This window comes from Tachypleus tridentatus, chromosome 12, assembly GCF_004210375.1.
Source record: "Tachypleus tridentatus isolate NWPU-2018 chromosome 12, ASM421037v1, whole genome shotgun sequence".
In the NCBI taxonomy this organism is placed as follows: domain Eukaryota; kingdom Metazoa; phylum Arthropoda; class Merostomata; order Xiphosura; family Limulidae; genus Tachypleus; species Tachypleus tridentatus.
Window position 1 is genome coordinate 108,173,329 of NC_134836.1, and position 21,640 is coordinate 108,194,968.

Genomic DNA, 21,640 nt, shown 5'->3' on the forward strand with positions numbered 1-21,640 from the left:
CGAAAATGGTCGAAGGGTCGTTCGGGTCATCAGTCGGGTTATTTCGGGGGTCTGGGCCCCGACAGCTTGGTTCGGGAACTGAGTTTATGTTCGACAACTGAGACATTTTTTTCTCAAACAATATGTTCGAGAAGGGAGTCGTTCGAGAACAGAGGTACCACTGTATTTCACGATGAAACTTTGTCCTGTATCTGCCTTTTTATACCCTTACCTGCGTTTTGTATATCTATCTGCCCATGAGATTGTCTATGTTCTTATCCGCGTATTTATCTATCTGTAGTCCTATCCATCTACTATCTTATAATCTGTCTCTCCATAAATGTATGTTTTTCTGTATGGATATTTATTTTTATCTACCCATCTGTCTCTTTTATCGAGCTAGTTAGATCTGTATTAAAGTAAATGCTGACTGAAGCATTTGGAGAACCATCAAAGTCTGACCTAAATAATCAATTATTATCGATTTGTTTCTTTATTTGGAATTTTCGCGCAAAACTACACGACGGCTATATGCGCTAGCCGTCCCTAATTTAACAGTGTGAGACTAAAAAGAAGGTAGCTAGTCGTCACCACCCACTGCCAACTCTTTCACCAGCGAATAGTGGGGTTGATAGTCACTTATAACGCCCCCATGGCTGAAAGGGCGAGCATGTTTGGTGCGACGGGGATTTGAACCTGCGACCCTCGGATTACGAGTCGAGTGCCTTAACCACCTGGCCATTAATATTAGTAAAATTGATTGTTACTACGTTGTTATACTTTACTGGAAGAAAAAAAATGTTTGTAGTTTCTTTAATTTAACTCCAAAACACAAATTACAGCTGTATATATAAATTAATAATTCACAAAGTTTCATGAACACAGCCTAACTCGATCCTACCTCTGTATTAAAACGACACGTTACATGCAGCAGAGTGTAAGTATTAGACCCAATAGAAATATTTCCAATTCTATGAGCCAGACCATCGACCTATACGAGTTATCATTAGAAGCGTGGATTCAAATCGTTGGCACATAGGAAACAGACACCGTTTCTCATTTTTCCCTCATTCCAGTGACACTTTTAAAACTTTACTTTTGTTTTTGTTGTTTTTGGATTAAGCACAAAGCTACACGATGGACTATCTGTGCTTTGCCCACAACGGGTATTGAAACAAAGTGTTTAGCCTTGTAAATCGGCAGACATACCGCTGTGTCACTGGGGAGAGGGAGCTAAAACTTTGCTTCGTATTATTCTGCGTGTACATTTGAGAATGGAAATGTTATGTTTTAAACTGAATGGATAGAAATGGAAAAAAAGAGAGAAAATGTGAACAAATTAAACATTTCCTGATGTGTGACGAAATAAATAAAAAAATAAAGTTGTTGAAGGAAATGATATATTTTATTTCCTAAACGAGTCGTTTGGAATAAATATTCAAACCATGAAAATAGTCTATAATAAAAATAAATCAAAGTACTATTATTTAAGATATATGTTTCAATTACAAATTAGGATTTCTTGCAAAATGTGTAAGCCCACGTGTCTTAGGCCTAACTTTAATTAAGTTCTTGTTAAGTATCACCCATATGCGATGAAGAGGTAATAAATTAACACTAACTTGTGTACGCTTTTTGCTTTAACGTATTTAGGGCTAAACTTTAGTGCACTTAATATTATTAAAAAAATCAACTTATAATTTTATTATGCGACCCTTTTAAAAACTTCAATAAGATTTTAATATGCAGTCGTATAAAATGTGTACGAACTGAAATGCACATCCATGCGCATTTTCAGGAAAAACAAAAAAACTGATTATTATTATAATAGATATTTCCGTTTGTTTATATATTACCCTTTATTTCCTAAAATTAATTCATAAAACATAAAGTTTCTTTTAGCTCGTACCACATTTTTTCCTTTCTGTTGTAACTTTTCTGAGTAAAAACAGGTTAAAAAAAAGGCAACCCGGATAATTAATTTCTTTGTCGTAATGATTTAGTAAAACATATAATTAATTTTTAGGTTTTATCTATTTTTGTAATTACGTAGTATTTTACCATTCAAATAATTTCAATTCATGATATCACTGATGTATATAGAAGTTTTTAAGCCTAGAATAAAAAAAAACTGTACCTTAAACATTTTTGTTTTTTTTATTCTCCATATTAAGTAATTTCCGGTCAAAGTAAAATATTCTTCCGGTTTAGCACATGAAAAGTTATAATGACGTAATCAGTCATATATCAATATTTTGTGGTGATATTTCATAATTTATCACAATGTGTGCACCGTACTGGATTCTTCATAACGTTTAGTGTTGCCAGTTAAACATTCCAGTTTATATTTTGTGGTGATATTTCAGAATTTATCACAATGTGTGCACCGTACTGGATTCTTCATAACGTTTAGTGTTGCCAGTTAAACATTCCAGTTTATATTTTGTGGTGATATTTCATAATTTATCACAATGTGTGCACCGTACTGGATTCTTCATAACGTTTAGTGTTGCCAGTTAAACATTCCAGTTTAAAATATTGAAAGATGATCACTGTGAAACACATCTTAGAAATATTTAAACATATCAAGCTGTTTATCGACTTCAAGAGTTCATACAATCTATCCTAACACAGTGAAGGGTAAACAAAGATTGTAAATCTTTCTATTACTTCAAGGAAGTCCCCTAACACAATCTATCCTAACACACTGAAGGGTAAACAAAGATTGTAACTCTTTCTATTGCTTTAAGGAAGTCCCCCTGCTAGTACAGCGGTATGTCTCCAGATTTACAACGCTAAAATCAGGGGGTTCGATTCCCGTCGGTGGGCTCAGCAGATAGCCCGATGTGGCTTTGCTATAAGAAAACACCCACATATTTTAAGAAACAACTACAATGGATATCTTACAGTTTGAAAATACTTACACTCTGTAAGTTTGCAGTAGGTTTCAATGAACATACCATCCACGTTATAAAGTAGGACTATGAAAGTGAAAACAGTTCATACAAATAATACTGCAGACAAATCTTATTCTCTGGTTTTCAAAATCGTTTGATTCGTACATCACATTTCCATATATAAACGTCCGAGGAAATGTATACCCATTAGTTATAGTTACAAGCTTATCGAATTTACCGACGTGCATCGTTTATTTTCCTTTTCTAATGTTGTAATAGCATAATTAACGTGATAAGATATCGTTTTGATATTTGTTGTTTGGTCTTTTAACACAAAGCTACGCAATGGGCTATTGCGCTTTAACAAGCAAAGTCTGGATTTTCGCACTGTGAGTTCATAAATATACCACTGGTCCATCAGAAGAGTACAGTTACAAGAATAAACTGGATATGTTAATATGTTGTTTTCCACTAGATAATTTAGTAAAAATATATTAAATATATTAGTTTTCGCTGTATAATGTTACGGTACTATGTTGACGAGTTTCTTTGTATAATAATACAACTAACGTGTTAACAGAGTTTTTCACTACATAATGTTACAGTAACACACCGGATGTATTCCTTTACACTGTGTAATGTTGTGATAACATACTGGACATATTAACATACTTGTTTCTCTATATACGCTGCATTCTACGTCCTTGCACTGACAATAAATACATATTTCTATTATGCATTGTTTTTTAACAAATAAATATTCATTCAACTGATTTATTAAAAAGTTGGTTCGTAACAGCATTTTCTACTTGATTATTTCGTATAACATGGCGTGGACATATTTTAGTCATCAACCTTAAAACAATCTCTATTTCTGGTTCTTATGAAACTTTAAAGATACATCATTATAAAGTGTATAGTGTTTAAGATCTGAACAATTCGTTGTAGCTAAAAATATATAATTAAACACACTTATAAAACAAAGCCTACAAATACGAATTAATTATCATAATCCTAGCAGGTTCGTGATTAATAGATGTCCTACAGTTAAAGTTAACATAATGACTTCTTCTTATAATTCTCAAATTTAACTTATTTCTGGTAAAACTGAAAAAAAAAAAATCATTGCTGTTCAGGAAACCCCATAAGGCTAGAATCTGAAAATCTCCTATGGAAAAGTTAACAACCCATTGGAATAGTTTTTTATCATATAAGTCTGAGCTCCGTTTGATAAAGTACAGGCAGAAAAAAAGAACATTTTAATTATATAAAACTGGGGAAAAAGTTGAGATTTTCCCATTCAGGCAAGATTAGAACCTCAAAGCTGGTATGCACAAGGCCTAACCTGGTAGAACACAATTTATTGATTTGTTATTATTATGATCAGTAGTGTTGTGACGTAATATCACTAAGCCTAACTCAAAAATACTGTTAATTAAATATTACGTTGAAAAAGATGATAAACAACACAAGTGTGGTAAGAATGTTTGTGGCTTTGTTTTAAATGGATATGGGTGTCAGCAGACATCTTTCCGGGTGTGGGTGGAGGGAAAATTCAGAATCAAGGGACGATGGACCCTCCTTCAAAGTGTTGCCATTGCAGGCAAGCTCACATGGTCAGATCTGATGGGTTCAATATTTGTAAGGTTAGTTTAAGACATACTGCAGACACTATGTATACTCCCATAATAATAATATTTTGTTTGTTCTTTTAGGATAATTTTACTTTATATTAAACAATCTCTTATATGAATACAGTATTTTAATGATATTTATGGTGGATGTATGGTTAGCACGAAAAGACTGCGTCAGTCTCTTATATAACCTGCTGCCGTAGTTGCCAGCAGGTGGCAGTAAGTTCACCTTATCACACTATGTTCAGGTGACAACGGAAAGACCGCGTCATTTTTTGATGAGCATTGTTATATTCAGTATCCCAGAATCCACCACGCTAGCAACATTTTTTTTAAATATATAGTTACAGTGTAGATATCTAGTTTCTAAGTGAAGCTGCTGACGAACCTGGCGACTTTTATCAGAATTTGAAATTCACTGTAATAAGAAGTATGAAATTTTGAACTGAATAGAAAAAACTTTTAACTTGGTAAACACATACTGAATGAATAAATAAAGGATTATGTTTATTGTTTTTCAGAGGAACATCTGCCTCCTTTCTCCCCCTAGCGGTGCCCATGAAAACTATATTAAATTTACTTTATACTTAGAATATTAACTATGCCAAATTATGAATGTAACCCTTTTATCCATTTTGAAAACCTAATATCCTTTCTCCGGGTATTGATATCGCTTCTAATATTAGACAGTATCCGGACATTACGTCAAATAAACAATTCAATTTACGTAATTTCCGGGCATTCTGTATGTTACAGTTCAGGTACGCATCCACATATGTTTTATTTTACGATACTGGTAGACAATGGAAACTTGATATTTACATTATAGTGCAACGTATTAACACATGTTAAATCTATCAAACTAGTTGTCACACGGGAGTGGCGTAAGACAAGACAATTTTTACTTATAACAACTAATTACGTTCCATACGTAGAGGTTTCCAGGAAATGACAGGAAGTTCATCAGTATCTGTTCAAGGATTCAATTTCCGGTCTCATTACTGAGTTCGCTATCCATCACACAATTCAAAACTTGGAACGAACATGGCACACTCACGGTGTTTTAAATAGCATTAAAACATACAAAGTAAAATTCTATAGACATTATCAGCATATTGTAGTCTATTGCTAAGATTTGAAATGTATTTCCACGAGCTATATTAATTTTATCACAGCGCCACCTACAGAAGAGTTATGGAATCCACTTTATTGAACTGTGGGTTCAATTTCCTAAAGACCTTTAAGCCACCTCAACTTCATTGTCGGTAAGCGATTTTCGACAGTTTTGCTATTAAAATAATCAGTAATTAACTATGGCTTGGAAACGTGAAAAAACGTTTATGTGTATAACATTCAAACTGAATGTATCAAGATTAAAATCATCCCTATTTAATAGAAAATTAAAAATTCATTTAACCGTTTTTAACAAGTTTGATTTATAACTAAGTGTAATTACACAAGTGTGTGAATATCTATGTAAAACATATGAACGTTCTACAATTTCTAACGTCTTATGTTTTTCCCCTACAGAGCTCTTTTATATATTAACTCGTCGACTTAAATCGCCATAAAACTTATGTTCTTACTAATGCACTTCAAACTGACAAATGGTTAGGATGCTTGACACGTAATTCGAGGGTCACGGGTTCGAATTTCCATCACACTAAACATGATCGCCCTTTCAACCTTGGGGGCGTTATAATGTAATGGTCAATCCCGCTATTCGTTGGTAAAGAGTAGCCCAAGAGTTGGCGGTGGGTGGTGATGACTAGCTGCCTCTTTCTAGTCTTACACTGCTAAATTAGGGACAGCTAACGTAAATAACCCTCGTGTATCTTTGCGCGAAATTCGAAACAAACCTACCAAACATGATCGCCCTTACAGCCATGGGGACGTTATAATGTCACGGTCAATCCCACTATTCGGTGGTAAAAGATTAGCCCATGAGCTGGCGGTGGGTGGTGATGACTACCTGCCTTCTCTCCAGCTTTACACTGCTAAATTAGGGACGAATATCGCAGATAGCCCTCGTGTTGCTTCGCGCGAAATTCAAAAACAAACAAGCAAATACATCTGAATCCATTTCGATTTCTTCTTCGTTTATTGAGTTAAATGCGATGCGTATATTTGTCATTTAACAAACGTAAGTCCACCTACTGCTTTCCACAAAACTTCCTTACTAGTCTGGAAAAGTATTAAAAATCAGTGATATATCACGCTTGTCGGGTCTCAATCGTTATGTAAAGATAGAAGATGGAAAATGAAGAAGTCCATCAAAAGCACTGTTAATGAAGGCTGATCCACATTTTTACTTACCTTCTTTTCCAACAAAGCTTTATCTTAAATATATACGAGATTCTTGTTTGTACGTAATATGCATATGTAACAAATAATAGGTCACGCCCTTTGCGCAGGTAATGAGCTATGATTTCTTACAAAATCTAGGTAGTAATTAAACACGCATATACTTACTTCTTTTATGAAATTATGCACAAGAACGTAATAACCTAAAAGAAAATTTATTGCTCGTAGTTTTTGCAACAGTAAAAAAAAACAAAAAACTAGCTGGTATCAAAGTTGTTTATTGTAACAGAAACAGCTGTTGTACTGTTTTTTCTCTGTTGTTCTGGGTAAAAAAATAATGAAACTCCTTGAATAAAAATTCAAAAATAGTGAATTCAAGATAACTTTATTTTGTAGAATCGAAAGTTTTTGAAGTTCACTACCGTCATTTTTAATTGTCCTTTCCTTGTAATTTTAAGCCTTGTTTTAAAAAGCTTCTTATACAATTTCATTCAATTATATTTTATTTAATAATTTCATCCATACACCTGGACAAAATGACTGGTTAGGCTATCTTAAAAGAAAGAGATTTCAGGGAATGTATAGATTTATCTCTGTAGTGCTCAGAACATTTCACCTTATTTACCTTACATGCTATTAATATTTTATTGATAACATACTATTATGTTTTTTTCTCTCGTTTTTAGTAGTTTCACAGAATCATGCACAAGGAATATCGACACACAGCTGAACATAGTTTCGAACTCCTAGACGAAAGGAACTCGGTTAATCAGTGTTACCAAACGTCAATTTCTGGCTACTCTTGTCTTGTCAAATGGTTAGTTTTGGACAATACTCACTCACATAGCGCTTCTACCGTCTTTAAGTGCGAAACGCGAGTCGCCAACCAACAACCCTCGAATTCCTATTACTTATACATTTACCATTATACCACTTTCGGCTACATAAGGGCTATCTGCGCAAGCCATCCCTAATTTAGCAGTGTAAAACTAAAGAGAAGACAGCTAGTGATCACCACCTACCGCCAACTCTTGGGCTACTTTTTTACCAACGAATACTGGGATTGACCGTACATTATAACGCCCCCACGGCTGAAAGGGCGAGCATGTTTGATGTGACAAGGATTCAAACCCGCGATTACGAGACGAGTACCTTAAACATCTGGCTATATGCCAAGCAATATCAATTGGTCTTCTTGCCTATCCAACATTTATTTGTTTGCTTTACTGTTAGCACGAATCTGAATAATTATTTATTTGTGTTCTGCCCAGGGCAAGTATCAAAACAGTTTTGGCTTAATAAAGCATTGGGGCTACTGCTTAACCACCGTAAGTTTCGAACATTTGATGCATACACGATGTAGCAAATGTTATTAAATAAATGTCTTAAAGTAATATTAATTTGTCATTTACATGCGAAACATTTGTGTCACCCGTATTTCACATGAATATAAAAATAATCGTGTGCTATACGTACGTTTTGCAAAAGAAGCATAAAACTATATCTATGTGACTTTAATATGCATCTTTCACGAGTTCATGTAGATGAATAAGTTAAGCACAAAACTACACAATGAACCATCTATGCTCCGCCCACCACAAGTATCGAACCACGTTTTTAGCGTTTTAAGTTTGCAGACATACCACTGTACCACTGGTGGGGGAAGCATACATTAGATGAAAGCAATTTCTTATTGTTAATTGCTTTGACTCTAATTAAAAGGTAAACGTGTTTATTGCTATTAAGCTGTAGTACTAGGTACAGTTACGACAGAAAGTATTCGTACCTCTGCGTCGTGAGTAGTTTTTTCCTCATAACTTAAAAATTATCACAATTAGGACAATGAATATACAGTATATTATAAATATTATACTAACACACTTCTGCATAATTTTTTATGTAAATTGAACGACAAATAAACTGTTTATAAACAAATAACCAAACATGGGAGGTGCAGAAAGTATTCGTGAGTCTACTTTAATGGTCAGTTGTGTAGCCTTTCAGCTGAATTACTTGGCGCAATCTATCCTCATAGCCCTCCATGATCGTTTGACAGCACTCAACTGGTATTTTTTTCCATTCTTCTTTACTGAAGGCCTCCAACTCTTGCAAGTTTTTCGAATGACGCTGATAAACCTTGGTCTTCAACTCATGCCAAACGTTTTCAATTGGGTTGAGATTGGGTGACTGCGATGGCCACTCCAGAACGTTTATATGGTTCCTCTGCAACCAGGATTGCTCATATTTCGATGTGCGGTTAGGGTCATTGTCGTGCTGGAAGGTCCAAAGACACCCAAGTTCCGAGCATCATTCTTGATGTAAGTGCTTAATATGTCAACGTACTCTTCCTTTTTCATGATTCCGTTGACGCGGTGAAGGCTGCCTACACCAGAAGAGCTGAAGGAACCACAGAGCATGATCGAGTCACCTCCGTGTTTAACTATAGGAACGGTGTTCTTTGGAAGATTTCGTTCTCCTTTCTTACGGAAAACATAGCGAACATCATTATGGCCGAAAAGTTCGATTTTAGTCTCGTCTGACCAAAGAATACTCTTCCAATAGGTAAAGGGTTTATCTACATGCTTTCTTGCATAACTCAATCGTGCTTCTAAATGAACAGGCTTTAAATATAGAGTTCTACGAGGACGGCATACTTTGAATCCAGAAGAGCGTAACATGTTCGTAACTGTAGAGGTGCTTACTTCAACCCCAGTTTCCCTTACCAGTTTCTGTATGTCATTACGTGTTAAACGAGGGTTCATACTAATTCTCTGAGAACCTTCCTCTTGGTTCTCTCTGGAATTTCGGTGGGGCGTCCGGAACGAGGGAGGTTAACAGATTATCCTGTAAGCTTAAACTTGGCAATTATGTTTTGAACAGTAGATTTCGGCACATTAAGTTGTGTAGCAATACCGGAAAGAGACACGAGACTTGTATGTTACAATAATTCGTTTTTTTAAATCACTGGACAGTTGTTTCCAGTTCGCCATGATGACCAAGCAAATAATGACGGAGACGGCGCTAAATTGCCGGAAGTACATTTTTTGCTGGCTAAATTCCAATAATTATGAACCCAGTGCCTAGTTCTGGAATGGTATAATGTAGTTTATTCGCCAAACTAAACAAACGTTTTACGGGAATATCAGTTTTTTCACACGTTCTGAAATGTACGAACACTTTCTGCTCCTCCTATTTTTGGTTATTTCTTTATAAATAGTTTATTTAATTTATTTAATTTACATAAAAATATGGAGTATAATATTTACAATAAAACATACGTCTGTTATCCTAATCGTGATACTTTTTAAGTTATGAGTAAAAAACCACTCGGGACGCAGGTGTACGAACACTTTCTGTCGTAACTGTAGAATCATAAGCTCGTTCGCCACTCCCATCTATTGGGCTCAGCATGGCCAGGTGGTTAAGGCACTTAACTCGTGATCCGAGGGTGGCGGGTTCGAATCCCCGTCACGCCAAAGATACTCGCCCCTTTTAGCCGTGAAGGCGTTATTATGTAATGGTCAATCGCCCTATTTGTTGGCAAAAGAGTAGCCCCAGAGTTAGCGGTAGGTGGTGATGACTAGTTGCCTTCCCTCTACTCTTACACTGCTAAATTAGGGACGGCTAGCGCACATAGCCCTCGTGTAGCTTTGCGCAAAATTCAAAACAAACCAAACCCACCTCCTGACACATATCTCCCATATTACCCAAATATAAGATATATTTTAATTATTATTTAAGTGTAGTCGAAATTGAAACATTTTAGTCCTCGGCTGTTTGGATTACCCTAATGTCCACGTGACTCAAAATAAATTAAAATGCAAACAGTCTTTAAGATTACTTGCAAGTCAGGAACACTTGACCCGGACTTGAAAGACAGTGACTCGGACACCATTGGCCCGCAATTGGACTTGTACTGGGACACTGATGACTCGAACTCGGAGTTTGTGGACTCAACTTGAAGTCTGGAATAAGTAAAAACTTGGCCAAAATTGTATGATTTCTGTGGACATGAAACTTCAGAGAAATTAAAAGGTAGTTCAGTACAAAGACCGATCTACACTCTCGGCTCCTGTATAAATACCCATGTAGTGAATATAAGGTCACATACATTCCAATACAGATGTTTGTGTAGCCTTTGACACGGAAAGAAACCGAGTAGAAGAAACTACATGACTTACCACGTAGCAGTTCGATCACATTAAAATAAAATAAACATACGGGACATAACACGTAAATCAACAGCTATACCATTATTACAGCTGATCTACAGACCTGCCTCCTCATTTAAAAGAAAAAGCCTTCTATTTATGAAAGAACGCTCTGGTTTAGATAATATGCAAGCATCTTTCCACTAAGCTGTTTTAATTAGTGTAATATACAAACATCAACTTCATTTCACGTATCCTAAGTTTTGAAAAATATGTTGGCATTTTTTACGTATAAATGTTTTACCTTATTTTCCGCTAATACTAATGTTCCGAATGTATTGTGTCACTTATTTTATAGTTTTTATATAATTCATTTCCTCTCAGTACTTTAAAATACCATTAAGATATTTTGTACTTACATACAATATACGCTGTTTTCATACTTTGATAACCGTGATTTAAGTGTATTTAAATATTCGACCCATCTATTTTCTTTTATATCCTTATCACTGTTTTCATCTGAACAACCAAACTTCGTACGCCTGGCATGGCCAGGTGGCTAAGGCACTTGACTCGTAATCCGAGGGCTGCAGGTTCGAATTCTCGTCACGCAAAACATGCTCGCCCTTTCAGCCGTAGGGGCGTTATAAAATACGGTCAATCCCACTATTCGTTGGTAAAATAGTAGCCCAAGAGTTGGCGGTGGGTGGTGATGATTAGCTGTCTTCCCTGTAGTCTTACACTGCTAAATTAGGGACGGCTAGTGCAGGGAGCACTCGTGTAACTTTGCGCGATATTTAAAACAAACAAACAAACTAAACTTCGTTTTTAGCGATGTGAAACTATCGCTACAGTGGCTCCTGGTTTTGAACTACAAGCCAATAGGAACGCAGGCAGCTATTGCCAACTACTACCACGACAGCTTTCTCTGGTCCTGTCATTGTTACCATTATTTGTAGCATAAGCTGCCTTGTCCCTCCAGGACCCTAGACACTTGTTATGGCATCATTCACAATCTCTTTGTGTTGCCAAATTGTTAAACTGTCCAGAATCTTTTCCCTCTTCTATCTTTACTTTTTCTCCATTGTTACCAAGTGTTCCATCTCCTTTATCCACATCACATGACCAAAGAATACTGTTTGTTTTTTCGTAGTTTCCTATCACTATAATTGTCCTGATTTTTAACTACTCCCATTCTGTAGGAGAGAAAAAGATCGAATGTACATAACCCTTCGAGGTCCATAAGACCTAAATACAAAGGGCAAAAAAGGGAAATCATCAGCAGCTATCATCACAATGGCTTCCATGAGCTCTTTGAACCGGGAATGACTCTCACTTCTATGATATATTCAGAAATGAAAGGCTCGAACCTTAGGTCCTTTAATTCGCACACTAGGCCAGGGGCGGCCCTCTTTGGGTATTTTTCATTAGTAAATAAATTGTCCAGTGTTTTGAAATATACGAAACAAAACTGTTAAGATAAAATGTATAGAAACTGAACTTCAATGCATTAACATCGGCCTTCCCCCCACATAGAAATAAAGAACTTACGTATTACGTGAGCATATACATATAGATACTATAATAGAAAGGTACGTTACTTCAAAGAAGCTGTAGTGTAATCAGTTATAGATTTTAGTATATAGTTATTACGGACCAATATTCTACATTTTTTATATCTATTGGTTAGTTGTGTTTGTTTTGAATTTCGCGCAAAGCTCCACGAGGGCTATTTGTGCTAGCCATCCCTAATTTAGCAGTGTAAGACTAGAGGGAAAGCAGCTAGTCATCACCACCCACCGCCAACTCTTGGGCTACTCTTTTAACAACGAATAGTGGGATTGACCATCACATTATAACGCCCCCACGACTGAAAAGGCAATCATGTTTAGTGTGACGGAAATTCGAACCCGTGATCCTCGAATTACGAGTCGAGTGCCTTAAACACCTGGCCATGCCAAGCCCCTAAACCTGGGGTTTTTATCATTCAACCCATGTGTTGTTTAAGTTGAGAAAACTAAACATACCAATTAAGTTGTAAATAATGTTACCACAGAATAAGTTATTGGAAGAACCGTTTGAAACTTGAAAATTTGTAATTTATAAAATCTTAAAACTAAATATTCACTGTACAATTAACATCTCCTAATGACCTAAAATCTCTTGTAATTATACGGGCGTAACTTACATTACTCTTCGTTATTATTCCAATTCTACCAAAGTAATGAGCGATTACTATGTAGCTACGGTTGCGAGAATTGGAACCAGTTTTCAATTAATTGAGTTAAATACTAAAACAATGAATACGTTTAAATTGTGAGCCACTTATCAAATTATACGTACGTGTATTCTATCGAAGTAGGACAAATTTATATCACCTTAAGACCTGTTTCACAATATATCATTGTTTTAAAACAGAAAGTATCCTTAACGTGGAAGATATTCAGCTTTTATTAAATAATTATAATTCATTCTATGGTGTTCAGTTGACTGTCTTTTGTTGTGAATGAAATTTAGAGTTTGATCATTTTCGTCTTCCTGTACTGGTGAGTATATTCAACAATTAAAAACTGAATTGTACTTACTTGGTAGGCCCGGCATGGCCAGGTGGATTAAGGCGTTCGACTCATAATCTGAGGGTCGCGGGTTCGAAACCCCGTCGCACCAGACATGCTTGTCCTATCAGCTGTAGGTACGTTATAATGTGACGGTCAATCCCACTAGTTCAAGAGTTGGCGGTGGGTGGTGATAACTAGCTGCCTTCCCTCTTGTCCTACACTGCTAAATTAAATACGGGTAGTGCAGATAGCCTTCATGTAGCTTTGCGCGAAATTCAAAACAAAAACAAACTTACTTGGTGTACCTAATGTTATAGAAAAATTCAACCTTAAGCCTAGTTCGATCATTTATAATTTCAAATCGATTTTGAGGGCATTTCTTGATATATTATAGTATCCTAGAAATTTTTTTTTGTAGGAGTATGCAAGAATATTACTCGGTGCATCAGAGTATGCGAGAATATGATTTGGTATATAAAGGTATGTGAGAATATTACATGGTGTATCAGAGTATACGAGAATATGATTTGGTATATAAAGGTATGTTAGAATATTACTTGGTTCATCAGAGTATGCGAGAATATGATTTGGTATATAAAGGTATGTGAGAATATTACTTGGTGCATCAGAGTATGCGAGAATATGATTTGGTATATAAAGGTATGTTAGAATATTACATGGTGCATCAGAGTATGCGAGAATATGATTTGGTATATAAAGGTATGTGAGAATATTACTTGGTGCATCAGAGTATGCGAGAATATGATTTGGTATATAAAGGTATGTGAATGGTAAATAGGGGTGTGCGAGAATATTAATTGGTATATAAGAAATAATAAAAGTCCTGTAACTCGCGTGCTTTCGAAAGATGGGCCTTTCTAATTCAGGATTTGTTTGTTATTGTTTATTTTTAATTTCGCGCAAAGTTACACGAGGGCTATCTGAGTTAGCTATCCTGGTTTAGCAGTGTAAAACTAGAGTGAAGATAGTTAGTCAATCAACGCCACCCAACGCCAACTCTTGAGCTACTCTTTTACCGACTAATAGTAGGATTGATTGTAACAGTATAATGCCTCCACGGTTGAAATGGCAAGTGTGTTTGTGTGAATGGAATTCCAAGCACCGACCCACAGATTGCTAGTTGGGCGCCCTGTCCACCTCGCCGTATTATGTAGGGTATATCGGGGTGTGCTAGAATACTACTTGTGGCATCGAAATATTTGAGATTACTTGGGATATCTGAGTATGCGAGACTCTTGCGTCACTCAGTATTTTTTCTTGGCTAAATACGTAGGACTACATTATACTTTTCTTGGGATTTAAACCACATTTCAGTAATTAAACGTTTTTCTTAATGTTTCGTTTTAAAGAATTGAGCGCACTAAAAAAAACAAAAAAACTGTAGTCATGTGTTTCTACGCGGCCGTATTAGTAATGTTTTCTCAAGCCAATAATGAAGCAGCTGCAGAACTCATTAGTAAGGTTCATTCATTTATGTCTTTAATTTTGGAATGTCTTCTTTTTATAAAAAACGTCTTCCCGTTTCTTTTGTTTACTAACTTTTTTTTTTAGGTTATGGGGTATCCTAGTAATTACTTACATTAATGGCAAACATACTGAGAAATGTACGGAAAACAAACACGCACGTTCAGTAGATTAAGTTTATTATATAAAGTAGAAAGAACAACATTGTGGCAAAAGGTACTTTTTTAAAAGGCACTGTTTGTTCGTCGTTGTTGTTTTGTGTGTGTGTAATCCTGGCTATAACGACAGAAGAAGCCTCATGCCTAAAATTAAAGTTATTTTAGAGAGTTTAATTACTTGAACAATTTCCGCTAAACAAGAAAACTGCCAGGAAAGCAGAATTGGACATTTAACTAAGATATTCCACTTTAATATAACTGTTTCTAGGTTTATAAATTTCTTAGTCAAATCAAAGTTTTGTATGCTTATTTAAATTATTATTAGTACCTTATTAAATATGATGTGTTTTATATTAACTTTAGTATAATATTCCTTAATCACATTCCAGTCTTAAGGATCTGGTTTGTTTTATTTTGAATTTCGCCCAAAGCTACACGAGGGTTATATGCGCAAGCCGTCCATAATTTAGCAGTGTAAGACTAGAGGGAAAGAAGCTAGTCATCACCACCCACCGCCAACTCTTGAGCTACTCTTTTACCAACAAATAGTGGAATTGGCCGTCACATTATAACGCCCCCATGGCTGAAAGGGCATGTTTGGTGTATCGGGGATTCGAATCCGCGACCCTCAGAATACGAGTCGAGCGCCTTAACCACCTGGCCATGCCGGGCTCTTAAGGATCTGAGTAGATATATATATAGGAACTTATAAACTTCGCATAGGTAAAATATAATAAGAATGTTTATAATACATGGCGAAAAGTTTCCAATCAAGAAGTCTGTATAAGATGTAGAATTTTAAATTACGAAGCAATTGTCTGTAAGTATACGTGCACAAACTTGTTTGCTGCCAATAATCTGAAGTTTATCAGACGTTTGTGTTCCTTATTAATATATAATATTCAGTGTTTTAATATTTCAGAAGGCAAATACAATAACGGAAATTAAAATACAATATGCACAAATTACATTTTTTAATTTATTTTTACAATTTGTTGACTGGAGTCAGCACGTTTTTTTTTGGAATCTTATACCAATATTGTATGTTATAGAAAGTCAGGGTTAATAATGTTAGAAATTTGTCATGGATTCATGAGAAATAAATATATATATATATATAATATATTTATATATAGGTCAAGAGACTGAGTTTTATCATGATACGTTGGTTTTTATAATTAAAAGATTTACCCATGTAAGAAAACAACGTCAGGCTAATGCGTTTATTAACACTAAAACACGAACTGCGACACAAACATGCGTGGCCAGGTGATTAGTGTAACATGGAAAAAAATGATATCTGTGTGGGAGTGACCTTTCTCCACACCCATTTTACCTTTTCTAACCTGATGTTGTATGGTTTTACATATTGAAAAATTCTTCATATTAATCAATGGACTTGCCGCCTGGTGACATCACCACTTTCATAACAAGGAGCTTTAAAATAGACGGGTACAATAAACTGGCTTACTTTGCTTGCTCAAGTAACTGATTCTCCTATAGTTTTATCAATACGACATAATGTTAACTCAAAATATCACAACAGAAACCCTAAATTTTAAATGAAATTGTATTGATAACTAACACCGAGTAAGTGGCAACCAACACAGCAACAATATTATTAGATTGACAAGTAATTCAACGATATTTAGAAACACATATAAATTATGCAGACCTAGTATCTAAATCTAGGAACGATTATTTCCAGCAACTTTATGAAATAACACTTACACTACGTAGAGTAAGTTCGTTGTTATTGTGTTTAAGTTCGCGCAAAGCTACTACAGGGCTATCTGCGCTAGCCGTCCCTAATCTAGCAGTGTAGGGAATAGAGGGAAGGCAGCTAGTCATCACCACCCACCGTCAACCCTTAGGCTACTCTTTTACGAACCAGTAGTAGGATTGACCGTCACATTATAACGCCCCCCACGGCTGAAAGGGTAAGCATGTTTGTTGTGACGGCGCAAGATCGACTAAGTTTGATTTAAAACCGCTTTTAAACATTATAAGTAAAATGAATTTATGAAATATAGTTCAACAACAAAATAATTAACCTCATATGCGTTTCCTTCAATTAAATTTTAGGATAATCTCGTTTATATAGAAATAAGACACAGATAAGCTTCAAGAAGTGAGTATTTTACTTTTAAAAAGTCATCAACAGATTATTTACCATTGATAACATGTTTTGGCAGAGTATTCATGATAAAACTTTGTAGAATGGACGACAACTGCCTGTTGTGGAGACACAAGGGTAGAAGACGACGTTTCGAAAGTCTTGCGCCTTTTGTTCGTTGGTAAAAAGAGTAGCCCAAGAGTGGGCGGTGGGTGGTGATGACTAACTGCTTTCCCTCTAGGCTTACACTGCAAAATTAGGGACGGCTAGCGCAGATAATACTCGAGTAGCTTTGCGCAAAATTCAAACCAGACCAAACTATACATACGTAGCTCTTCTGAGTCAGTTCAGAATGAATGCACTCAATTTCTATGTCCATATGATTTTGAAACTTGTGCGTACCATTATGAAACAAATTGTATGTCCGTATTAAAGACATTCGTCCGCATGTCAGGTAGGGGAAAATTATAAATAACCTGTTAGAATTAGTTTGGTATCAGTCTGAGTTTCGTAAACGATAGCTTTGAAGCTTCCTGACAAGGTAACTGTTTGTTTGTTTTGAATTTCGCGCAAAGCTACACGAGGGCTATCTGCGCTAGCCGTCTCTAATTTAGCAGTGTAAGGAAGGCAGCTAGTCATCACCACCCGCCGCCAATACTTGGGATACTCTTTTACCAACGAATAGTGGGATTGATCATAACATTATAACGCCCCCACGGATAAAAGGATGAGCATATTTGGTGTGACGTGGATTCGAACCCGCGACCCTCAGATTACGAGTCGAACGCCTTAACGCACCTGGCCATGCCGGACTTGACAAGGTAATCAAGGGGAGTAACATAAGCTTAGTTGGTAAGAGAAACAGATTAGGTTTTGAAATGAGATCATTTCTGCTGTGAGCATTAAACGATTCTGATTCTCAAATAATATGGCCCAGCGTGACTAAGTAGTTAGCGTGCCTGAACAGTGAATCCTAGAGTTCTTGGCTCGCGTTCCATTCCTGAATATATATATATATTTGTTCTGTTTTGTTTTTCCCACTCTAGGGCATAGTTGTGGAACAAAGTTGAAGGTCATATTGCATTATTCGATCAGACTGGATTAAGCGATGAGTTTCTGGCGATTGCATTTTAACAGCTGCTTTCGTTCTTAATTTGTCAGCTCAAAATAGATAAGCTTTGCGTAAATTAGCGCGGAAATTGTAAACTAAATAAACCCTATAACAACGTTATTACTAACTAGCCGCTACCCGCAAAATTGTAGTTTTCATTGTCTTCGTTGGAATTTTATCTGTTCTATCATTTTCACGCACAGCATTTAATCTACGCCTTTTTGTGGTTATTATACAGGACCGGCAGGCCAGGTGGGTTAAGGCGTTCGACTCGTAATCTGAGGGTCGCGGAATTGAATCCTCTTCGCACCAAACATGCTAGCCATGACGTGGGGGCGTTATAATATGACGTTGGTAAAAGAGTAGCCCAAGAGTTGGTGGTGGGTAGTGATGACTAGCTGTCTTCCCTCTACTCTTACACTGCTAAATTAGGGACGGCTAGCGCAGATAGCTCTCGAGTAGCTTTGCGCGAAATTCAGAAGATATTATATTTTAAATGAATAAATTCTGATCTATTTGAAGAAAACAAAATTCGCGGTCAGATAAACAAATTCACGTAGACGTAACTTTATTTAATAAAAATACACGTAAATTAAGCAATAAAGTAATGGTATTTACAACAGTGTACAGAGTATGAAACAATTATGAACATTTAGCCTATGACACAGTTTTGCGAATTAAAACAAAGAAATTCGCAAAACGAAGAATAAAGCCCGTGCTAAAAAATGGTAGCTTTAAAATGTTTAAAAGAGTCTATAAAACCAACCGAAGCTAAATTATTGGAAAGTAAAGTAAGTGTGAAACTGTAATAAAAGCAAATGTGGCTGATTATGCAGAAGCGTCTGAATGCTTGTTCACAAAACGAAAAGCGTGTGATGTTGGACTAATTATGCTTACGTATTTTAGATCTGAATCAGTCGAGAAAGCCCATACCAATCATATTTAATGTAATGCTCTTATTTTAGGAACTTACGCGCGAATTAAGTGTTGTTTGTTTGAAATACTTTACAAATCAAAAACTAAAATTGAAATCAAAACCATTCATCAAGCTATAACAAAAACATTGTGCCATCACATACCATACTCACTACATTAGGAAGTTGCCTAAACAAGAAACAGTGAAAGTGATTCTGAATCGAAAAGCCAATATGTAATACAGGCTTTTCGAACAAAGGTATTTCTAATGATATGAGATTTGTAGCGTTTCATCGAGAATTTTTTAAGAAACTTTCCAGACAGACAAACAGTAAAACATTGTTTGTATAGATGCTAGATTTTTTTAATTGGTTAGACTTTGCAAAAATGTCAATAAACGTTGAGATTTTAATCATATATTTTAGGATAATCTATTGTTAATAATTAATTTTGAAATATCGTAGAACAGGAAGGAATACGAGTGTATTATTTTCAAAAATAATGAAACATTAATATGAATGTAAAAATAAACATATTTCATGATATTTAAAGATAACTTACATACAACATAACATTTTTCAACTAAATCAAATTTTCGGTTGAAATATTTATTTTAAAATAACAACAACAGAATATTTTCCAAGAACGACAACACTCAAAGAAAACCCAGATAATGCTTCGTTAATTGCGAGGTAAGTGAGCGTAACAGGCATAGAAGGTGGATCTTAGATTATGGGGGTATAGGTGAGGGCATCTGTACCGATGGACGTGCTGATCATTATTGGAAACTGTATATTAAAAGCTGTGGTTTGTAAAAACTAGATTTTAACAACTGGTTTCAGCCTTTTGGTGGTGCTTTGAACCATATTTTGTTTTGAGGGTCATAATGGGTTTCTCAGCTATGCAGCTTCTCTTTACTCATTACTTGCGAGAATGAATTATCCAGTGTTCTCTTTAGAATCTTAAGTCATATAATACACATCTGTGATGAATTATCCAGTGTTCTCTTTAGAATCTTAAGTCATATAATACACATCTGTGATGAATTATCCAGTGTTCCCTCTAGAATCTTAAGTCATATAATACACATCTGTGATGAATTATCCAGTGTTCCCTCTAGAATCTTAAGTCATATAATACACATCTGTGATGAATTATCCAGTGTTCTCTTTAGAATCTTAAGTCATATAATACACATCTGTGATGAATTATCCAGTGTTCTCTCTAGAATCTTAAGTCATATAATACACATCTGTGATGAATTATCCAGTGTTCTCTCTAGAATCTTAAGTCATATAATACACATCTGTGATTAATTATCCGGTGTTCTTTCTTTCTCTTTCTCTCTCTAGCCTTAAGTTACATAAAATATATCGATGATGAATTATCCAGTATTCTCTCTCTAGTCTTAAGCCACATAATGTTATGTATAATGGATTATTCAGTGCTCTCTGTTTAGGCTTAAACCCGTAATACACATGTGAGATGGACTATATCTAGGATTCTCTCTCTGTGTTCAGATCCATAACACACACTTGTGACGGATCATCCATTGTCGTCTCTGGTTCTTAGCCATATAATGCATTGATATGTATGTATGTACAGCATTCTCTCATTGAACTCTGAGATGGATTACATCCAGCAGTCATCTACACCACAACACAGTCCCATGATAACAGCATGGTACCTTGTGATATTCTATTAATATAAATAAAACAGTTAATTTATATGAATATTTTGTAAGTCACAATCTGTTGATCCATAACTTATTTTGATCATTATATGCTTGTGACGATGTAATAATTTAGTTTTGTTCATTATAAAGTCGCACTGTAATCATGGGAACCAGAACTTATGTATGAACACAGTTTTCCTACAGAACAATAAATTAATGAACAGCATATATCGCTCTGCTCAGTAAGTTCAAAATTCTCATTATCGTAAAGTCAGTACCAATGCTCAATTTCCTGAGAGACAAGGATCGTAAAACAACGTCCTGTCTATACGATTACTTTACGATTGATCGTAAGATAAGTTTTAAGAAGTCATTTTTAAATATACAGCACTCAATTTACAAACACTCATCAATCAAATGTCTATCAAAAGAAAGAAGTGAAATGTATGGCTGTTACAAAAGTAGTTTTTTTATTTGCTTTTTTACATCTCACTGCAGAGTAATTGTGCTTTTACATAAAAGTTGACTAGCTAAAACCGTACGAATCGATAAATCAAATGCAATGTCTCGCAATGCATCTTTATAATGAACATGGAATAGATATATTGACCAAACTATTGTTTTGTGGTTTTTCAGTCTGTTCGATATATAAACTTC

At 35.5% G+C, this 21,640-nt stretch overlaps 1 long non-coding RNA gene across 11 annotated transcripts in view; it reads left to right on the top strand.

The window, feature by feature from the left end:
* LOC143234292 (uncharacterized) overlaps window positions 1-21,592 on the top strand; it is an 82,911-nt gene extending 61,319 nt beyond the window's left edge. For 4 of the 11 annotated variants that reach the window (XR_013018587.1, XR_013018592.1, XR_013018596.1 and 1 more), the window contains 2 exons: window positions 7,501-7,631; window positions 20,829-21,592. This is a non-coding gene — a long non-coding RNA (uncharacterized LOC143234292). Of the gene's footprint in view, window positions 1-5,685; window positions 5,776-7,500; window positions 7,632-20,828 lie in introns of all 11 variants that reach the window. The other 7 variants (XR_013018588.1, XR_013018590.1, XR_013018600.1 and 4 more) reach the window with 2 other exon arrangements.
* Window positions 21,593-21,640: the final 48 nt, after the last annotated feature.